This window comes from Protopterus annectens, chromosome 1.part1, assembly GCF_019279795.1.
Source record: "Protopterus annectens isolate FY-2018-M chromosome 1.part1, PAN1.0, whole genome shotgun sequence".
Classification (NCBI taxonomy): domain Eukaryota; kingdom Metazoa; phylum Chordata; order Ceratodontiformes; family Protopteridae; genus Protopterus; species Protopterus annectens.
Window position 1 is genome coordinate 1,043,010,077 of NC_056726.1, and position 7,900 is coordinate 1,043,017,976.

Consider the following 7,900-nt stretch of genomic DNA (forward strand, 5'->3'; position numbering starts at 1 on the left):
GAACCCTTTTGTGATGAGATATGGCATGTAGAAGGATTTCCTGACTACTGTGGCGATGTGATTATCAAACGAGAGACTACTGTCCACCTGGGTCCCCAGGTCTCTTATCACACATTTGGTGTTAAGTAGACTGCCACCTATGTGGTAGTTCATGGGTACAGAGTTTTTGCCAAAAGGGATGACAATGCACTTTTTGGCATTGAGCTTGAGGCCATGGCTCTGACACCAGGCATCTGTCTCAGTGAGGCCCTTCTGTAGGATGTTCACATCATTTGGAGACTCAACTATGTCTAATAGTTTGTAATCTGTGAACTTCATTAGCCAAAGGCCTTCTGTGTTAGCCTGTGCTTCAGAGAAGTAGATACCAAAAAGGAGATGTCCCAGGACTGAACCCTGTGGTACTCCACTTGTCACTGGTTTGAAGTCAGATTTAGAGTCTGTAACTTTTACAGTGTGGGTTCTGTCAGTGAGACAATTGGCAACCTATCTTGAGACATAGGGATTTATACCTAGTTTAGTGAGTTTAGCTATAATTCCAGAATAGGGGATGGTGTTGAAAGCCTTGGTGAGGTCATGATTGGCTTTGTGAACTACCTTACCCTTGACTACAGCTTTGGTGACTGCCTCAAAGAAGTCGATCAGGTTCAGGAGGCATGATCTGCCTTTCACAAATCTGAACTGGGGGGTCCAGAGTTTGGAGGTTACCAATGCCTTTGTTTATGAGTTCCATGATGATATGTTCCATGGTCTTACAGACCAGGCTCATCAGGCCAATATGGCCATAGTTCCCCGGGATCAGTGGTGGCTCCCCCTTTGTGGAGTGGGATAATTGTTGCTGTGTGCCATTCATTGGGCACAAAGCCTAATGTGAGACTATGATTGAACATGGTGCTTAGGTGGGGAGTCAATTTGTTCTGAAGTTCATGTAAAACGCAGCCTGGGATGTTGTCCGAGCCCATGGATGCTGTGTTTTTGGCTTTAGAGAGTACAGCTTTTACCTGCATAGTTGTGATTACAGGGACTCTGCATTCTTCCTCTATGTATATGGGCCCTTTACGGGGTGAGAGGGGGGTAAAGTTAGCACTGAACCTATCTGCCAGGACATTGGCAATATCAGTTGGTTCTGTAATTTTCATGCCGTTGTGCTGTAACTCAGAGCAGATCTGGGTGTTGCCATTGAGATTCTTGACATAGCTATAGAATGCTTTGTGGTTGTCCCTAGAATTTTGATTTTGTAGCTAGCTTTGGAGGATCTTATAAGGGATCTCAGCTTCTTACTAAGGCTGACCAGAGAACTCCTCCACTCATGGGATTTTACTCTCTTTTGCAACAGTTTCTTCCTTCTGTTGTAGAGTTTGTTTATGGCAGAGAACCACCAGATTGGCTTCCTTTTTTTGGAGGGTAGCATCTTAGTTCTGTTTGGGATAGCACGATCCATGCACTCGTGTAAGCGCTTATAGAGTGCATCTGTGTAGTATTCAGCAGTCGTAACTATATTGTCCATCTGCATGGGTGTCATGAAATTTGCCACTTCTGTCTTAAGAAGCATGAAGTTGGCTTTGGAGAAATTTTTTACCATGATTTCCTTAACATGGGGTGGGATGTGGATATCTAGGGTGATTAGCTTATGGTTGAATCTGACCAGCAAGGAGTTGACTTTGGGTATGGAACACCGGTCTCTCATGTTGGTAATGACTAGGTCTAGGATACTGTTGCCCCTGGTGGGGGTGTGGATAAGTTAATCCAGGGCATTGGAATTTATGAATTCCAGAAAGCATTGAGCGAAGAAGTTGGTACATGAGTAGTTTTCCCAGTTAATGGTGGGATAGCTGAAATAGCCCATTATTAGGGTGTTTGGTTGAACCATAATATTTTCCAGTATATCAAGAAAAGAGGAGTGGGAATCCTGGGTCATGGTGGGGATCTGTAGCAAGCTACAATTTGGATTCCAGTTTTGCCCAGAGTTAGTTGCACTTGGATAACCTTGGATGCATTATGCTGAGCAACTAACCTGGAGGTGTGGATATCCTTAATGAATATGGACACACCACCACCTTTGGTATTCCGGTCCAGGTTAGGTGGCCAAAGCATGTGGTATGAGTTATAGCCTGATAATGCAGGGGTGCTGTCTGGAGCCTTGAACCAGGTCTCAGTCATTGCACAGATATCGATGTTCTAAATTTTAAGGAGTGCCTCGTGGGAGTGCATTTTGAGATTTAGACTTCTAGCATTGAGTAGCATTACCCTCAGTTTTTGCTTGCCTGTTCCTGTTATGGTGGTGAATTTGTCATTTTAACCTTGCCTAAAAAAGGCACTATAGGGGCAGCAAGAGCCTTAGCCAGTATCTGGAATCCCAGGGGTGACAGGTGCAGGCCATCTCTGAAAAAGCATTGTGGTGCGTTAGCCATATCGTCCCAGGCAGACAGATACTGGATCCCCTTAGAATGACACCAGAAGCTTAGACAATTGTTGAAGTCAATCATTTTGTCCTTATAGTGAGGTATCATTCTGGGTGATGGCAGGATGTTTCTCAGGGCTAGGGTCATACCTGCCTTGGCTACAAGATCGGAAAGCTCTTCCATGTCCCTTTTCATCTAGTCTTGGGAGGTGTGTGTCAGGTCATTCACACCAACATGGACAATGACAGAGTCATATTTGTACTTGTTGTGGAGTGACCTGAGTGCATGGGTTATGTGGTGGATCCTGGCACCCAACAGGCAGCTGACAGTTACCTTCTCCTTGTTTTGCCTGGTGAGTGGGACATCAGTGTGAGAGGAACATCAGTGTGCCTGACTATAGAGTCACATATGACTAGTGTGTTGGGTACGTTGCTTTTCCTTATGGGCTGTGGTTGAGTGGCACACTAATTCTGTGGGCTGTGTGTCATTTGGGTTGTGTTGAGGGGTGGAGGTTGCTTGCGTTTCTGCTTTGGAGGTCTCTGTTACTTGAGCAGATTATTATTGAGACCCTCAGCAAATGTTTGTGTTTCTATGCATGGATTTTGGTGGTATAGGTTTAGTGGGACTATGTGATGAGTGTGGTGTGGTGCAAGTTTTTACCTTCTTCTCTTGACTGTCAAATTCAGTCTTGGTTGGAGAGAGCTTTACCTCCAGTTTGGCTAGATAAGTGCATCTCTCACAGGTTGTGGTGTTGGGTGGTAGGAGGAAAGGGTTGTCTGTGTACATGAGGCAATTGCTACATTGCCCCAAGATGCCCAGATTCTTCAGATAGACAGGAGAGAACACTGGAAGCTGACCCTTGGACATGCCTGAATAAAAAAACTACTTTCCTCTAGACAAATGAGGAAAGTGAGTATAACAGCTGTTTTTCTCTAAGCTAGTGAGGAAAGTAAGTATAAAAAATGTTTTCCTCTAGGTAAAGAGGAAGGTTGAGTGTTGTAGTAATTTGTAGCTTATTTAGTGCTAACAACAAGTTCTGAACAAGTGCTGAGCACGAATAAGCAAATTCAAGTGCTAAAACTAAGAATCTGTAACTGGATCTTGTGGTAGATAGGCCTCCTATTGCTTATCACGCCCACTGATAAGCTAGAATGCTTCCCTCCAACTCACAAAGACTTGGGGGGCTCAGAAGTTTTCAAACAGTCCTGGATACAGCAAGTCTGTATCTGGACTAGACTAGTTACAGGAAAGGAGGAAAACAAGTGGGCTTTTAAACCAGAAAGTTGAAAGAGATGCAAATAGAAACACCAAAAACAACAATGTAATGACTGTCCATAAGACAAAACCATTTTTGTAATGTAAAATAGCAGCACAGGTGCAACACGACTCGAACAGGCACACAGACTGTTTATTAAATAACTACTGTTAAAATAATATAAAACGGTTAAGCGCTTTCATCTGACTGTGCAGACTTCATCAGAACAAGCGAATACAAAAATCAAACTCTAATTTATAAACCTTTTGGCGCCAAAAACCAAATAATCACCATTTAAAATGACAGTACATCGCTTTGTGCATACTTGTATCATAACGTGTATCAAAACTTATCCAAAACATACCAAATAGGGGTAGCAATAGATAGGTAGGTCAAACCTGTATATAATAAAATTCCGCACCTTGTCAAAAATTCATGGATGTTTTTGGCCCATTTAACCCCCAATATTTGGAGAAAGGATTTGATTTTTATTACTATCGATGTGATCGGTTTATTTTCTAGCATCCCCAAGGATATAGGGTTACAGGATTTTAGTAACAGTTTAAGGAAATACTCGGATATGGAGTGGGACCATATATGTTTGATCACAGATATGATGGGGAAGGTGTTGGACCACAATTATCTATTTCAAGGGTGAATATTTCAGACAAACCAGGGGAGTGGCAATGGGAGCTTCTTGTGCTCCCATTTACGCTAACCTGGTTATGCTGGAATGGGAGACCAAACATCTGTTTGGCAGTCAATATTATCAATATATTTCATATTACTCTAGATACCTGGACGATATGTTTCTGTTATGGAAGGGACCTATGGAAATGATTGATCAATTTACTGATTATATTAATAATTCAAGTGAATTTTTGAGATTCACTCATAAGGTCAACAAGTGTGGTATTGCATACTTGGACACCTATGTTAGTCATACGGATGATGGGTTCCAATCAGAAATATATAGGAAGGACACTTTTTCCAATGACTATTTGGAATTTACTAGTGATCACCCTAGACATGTCTTAAAAAATGTATTCAAAGGGCAATGCATAAGAGCAGCACGTATGTCTTCTACGTCAGCTATTATGAAAAAAGAACTAGAATACATTAAGTCTATGTTTATAAATAGGGGATATCCTTCTACAGTATTAGAAGACATTACTGAATATGTAAGTAGAGAATGGGGTAAAAAATACCCACCTTTGCTGGGAAGAGAACTAATACATGCTAATGATAGTTTGATTGTTTTAGATGTGGTGAGAAACAACAGGGTATGTGTTTTAGTACACTCACCACATGTTCAGTACATTAAAAACATCATCAATAGTCATTGGAATATGTTAGCAGATGAGTAAGTGGAAAAAATATTGGGAAAACATCCTAGTTTTACTAATAAAACAGATATGAATATAAAGAGACAATTGGAGTTAATGACTAAGACAAATACAAAGACGAAGAGATTAAAAACTACAAAGAGATGTGAGCCATGTAAACAATGTCACACTATTCTGGAAGTAGATGGATACAAGTTGGATGATGTGAATAGGACGTATATCAAATTTAGAGCCAGGAATTGTAATAGCAAGAATGTCATTTATATAGGAAAAACTGAAAGACATTTCAAGCAAAGAATTTATGACCACATCATTTTAAGTTTGCTCTTATAGATCAAGTAGACATCTTACCACGTGGGGGTAATTGGAAAGCACTTTTAGGCAAGAGGGAGAGTATGTGGCAAATTTTGACAGATGCCACAAGAAAACCAGGTATTAATGATTATGTTACCATTAAGCCATTTTTGCAATTGTTATAATGTTTACATTTATTATAGAACATTTTAGTTGATAAAATGCATACTTTGTTGTGTATATCAATTGCAATACATTTTTGAAGTAGATATTGAAAGATATATGTAGAGGAGTTTTAAGAAATATATTATATTTATATGTATTCACAGGTAGTTTTAACAGATTTATTTAATGGACTTTTTATTATTTGTTATTTATCATGATTTTTACATACTTTTTTGATGTATTTGTATTATTTGAACCATTAGAACCTTTGATGCTTTTGTGTTCTGCGTGTTTTTAAATAACTGCAGTGAAAAGACACGTTATGATACAAGTATGCACAAAGCGATGTACTGTCATTTTAAATGGTGATTATTTGGTTTTTGGCACCAAAAGGTTTATAAATTAGAGTATGATTTTTGTATTCACTTGTTCTGATGAAGTCTGCATAGTCAGATGAAAGCGCTTAACTGTTTTATATTATTTTAACAGTAGTTATTTAATAAACAGTTTGTGTGCCTGTTCGAGTCGTGTTGCACCTGCGCTGCTATTTTACATTACAAAGATGGTTTCGTCTTATGGACAGTGGTTACAAAGTTGAAAGAGATGGAAAAACTGCCAAATGGCCAATAAACTACAATTTCTGGGCCAGAAACCACTCTTGTGGTAGATAGGCTACCTAGTGCTTACCACTCCCAGTGATAAGCTAGAAGGCTTCCTTCCAACACAGAAAGACTTTGGGGGCTCAGAAGCTTACAAACAGTCCTGGTTACAGTAAATCTTTATCTGGACTAGACTAGTTACAGGAAAGGCAGGAAACAAGCTTAGAAATTTTTTTTTGGAAAGTGAAAAGGGAGAAAGGAGAAACAGAAGATAATTAAAAATGAAGGACCTATGTGGCTTGCCCTTCACAAATGTTCTCTCTGTATTAGGTAGAATGAGCTAGTGACACTAGACTGGAATAGAGCTGGGATAGAGCTAAACAGATGGGACTGGTAGGAGTGTCTGAAGTCAAAATATGATCTAACTGTACTCAGTTGCATGAGCAAATGAGATAGACCCAGGAAGAGTTCTCAAACACAAATTTACAGGGGGGGGGCAATTCCAAAGCCACCAAGATTAATACCAAAACAAGAACAGGGAGGGCGGGTGAGAAACTAACTGCAGAGACAGAGAGAGACCACAGTATTTTATGAAACAATTAAATAGAAAAATAAATAACTATAAAGAGACACAGACACAATATTCAATGAAACAATTAAATAGACAGAAAAATGAAATGCAGTACAATCTTCAAAACTGCAAGTTTGTACTTAACTCAGCTTGTAATGCAGTTGATTGTAGATATGTAGCATAAGCCAAACAACGCAGGTATTGAGCAGTAATAAATTCAAAGATAGGTGATTCACTTATAAATACAGAGAAACCCTCTAGGCTAAGAGTTTAACACTGAATATCAATGAAGTGAAACACAATAGCCCCCACTAACTGCAGAGACAGAGACAGACCACAGTATTCTATGAAATAATTAAATAGAAAAATAAATAACTACAGAGAGACACAGGCAAAATATTCAATGAAACAATTAAATAGGCAAAAAAATGAAATGCAGTGCAATCTTTAACACTGCAAGTTTCTACTTAACTCAAGTAGTAATGCAGTTGATTATAATTATGTAGCAGAAGCCACACAACTCAGGTATTGAGCATTATTGCCCAAAGGTGACATTTCTTTGTTAAGGATGTTAACTAATTAATTTTGGTGAAGTACTGTGTCTGCTCTAAATTGTAAAGATTTGCACTCTCTTAGCAGTTTGGTTAACCTGTTTTCACCATATCCATCACTGCCATTCTCCAGTGCACTGTCTTAAGTAAGACTTCCATGTTTGTCCAGCCAATGTACATTGTGCAAGCATGAGACAAAGCAAGCATGCATTAATTCCAACAAGAAGTCACAGAAATGTTTGATTGATAATCCACTGGTACATAACAGTCAGTATGCATGTCATCCTATTATGTCACAGAATCACAATGTACGGTAAGGACAGTATGTACATTACATATCAAGTTATGTGATTACATGTGAAAATCAAACTATTACAATGTCCTGTGCATACACATGCATTTGTTAAATGACCTGGGATGCATAGTGTTATCTCTTTAAAACACTGATCATAGGAGGTTACTAGGCTAATGGCCCTAGGGCCCTTATAAGCCTAGACAAAAGTTTATCTCCAAAAAAGAAACCTCAGTCAGCACCTGTCACTCCTGTCAGTGAGGGACACAGGTGGAACCCCTGGGACAAATTTGTGGTGTCCCATCCACACATCAAGGTTGCACTTGAAGAGGGCCAGCGAGGTACTCTTTTTGACATGAATGGGAAGTCTATTCCAGAGACAGGACAGTCTCTGGGCAACAAACCTGTCTCTCCAGCAGGTTTTGTTA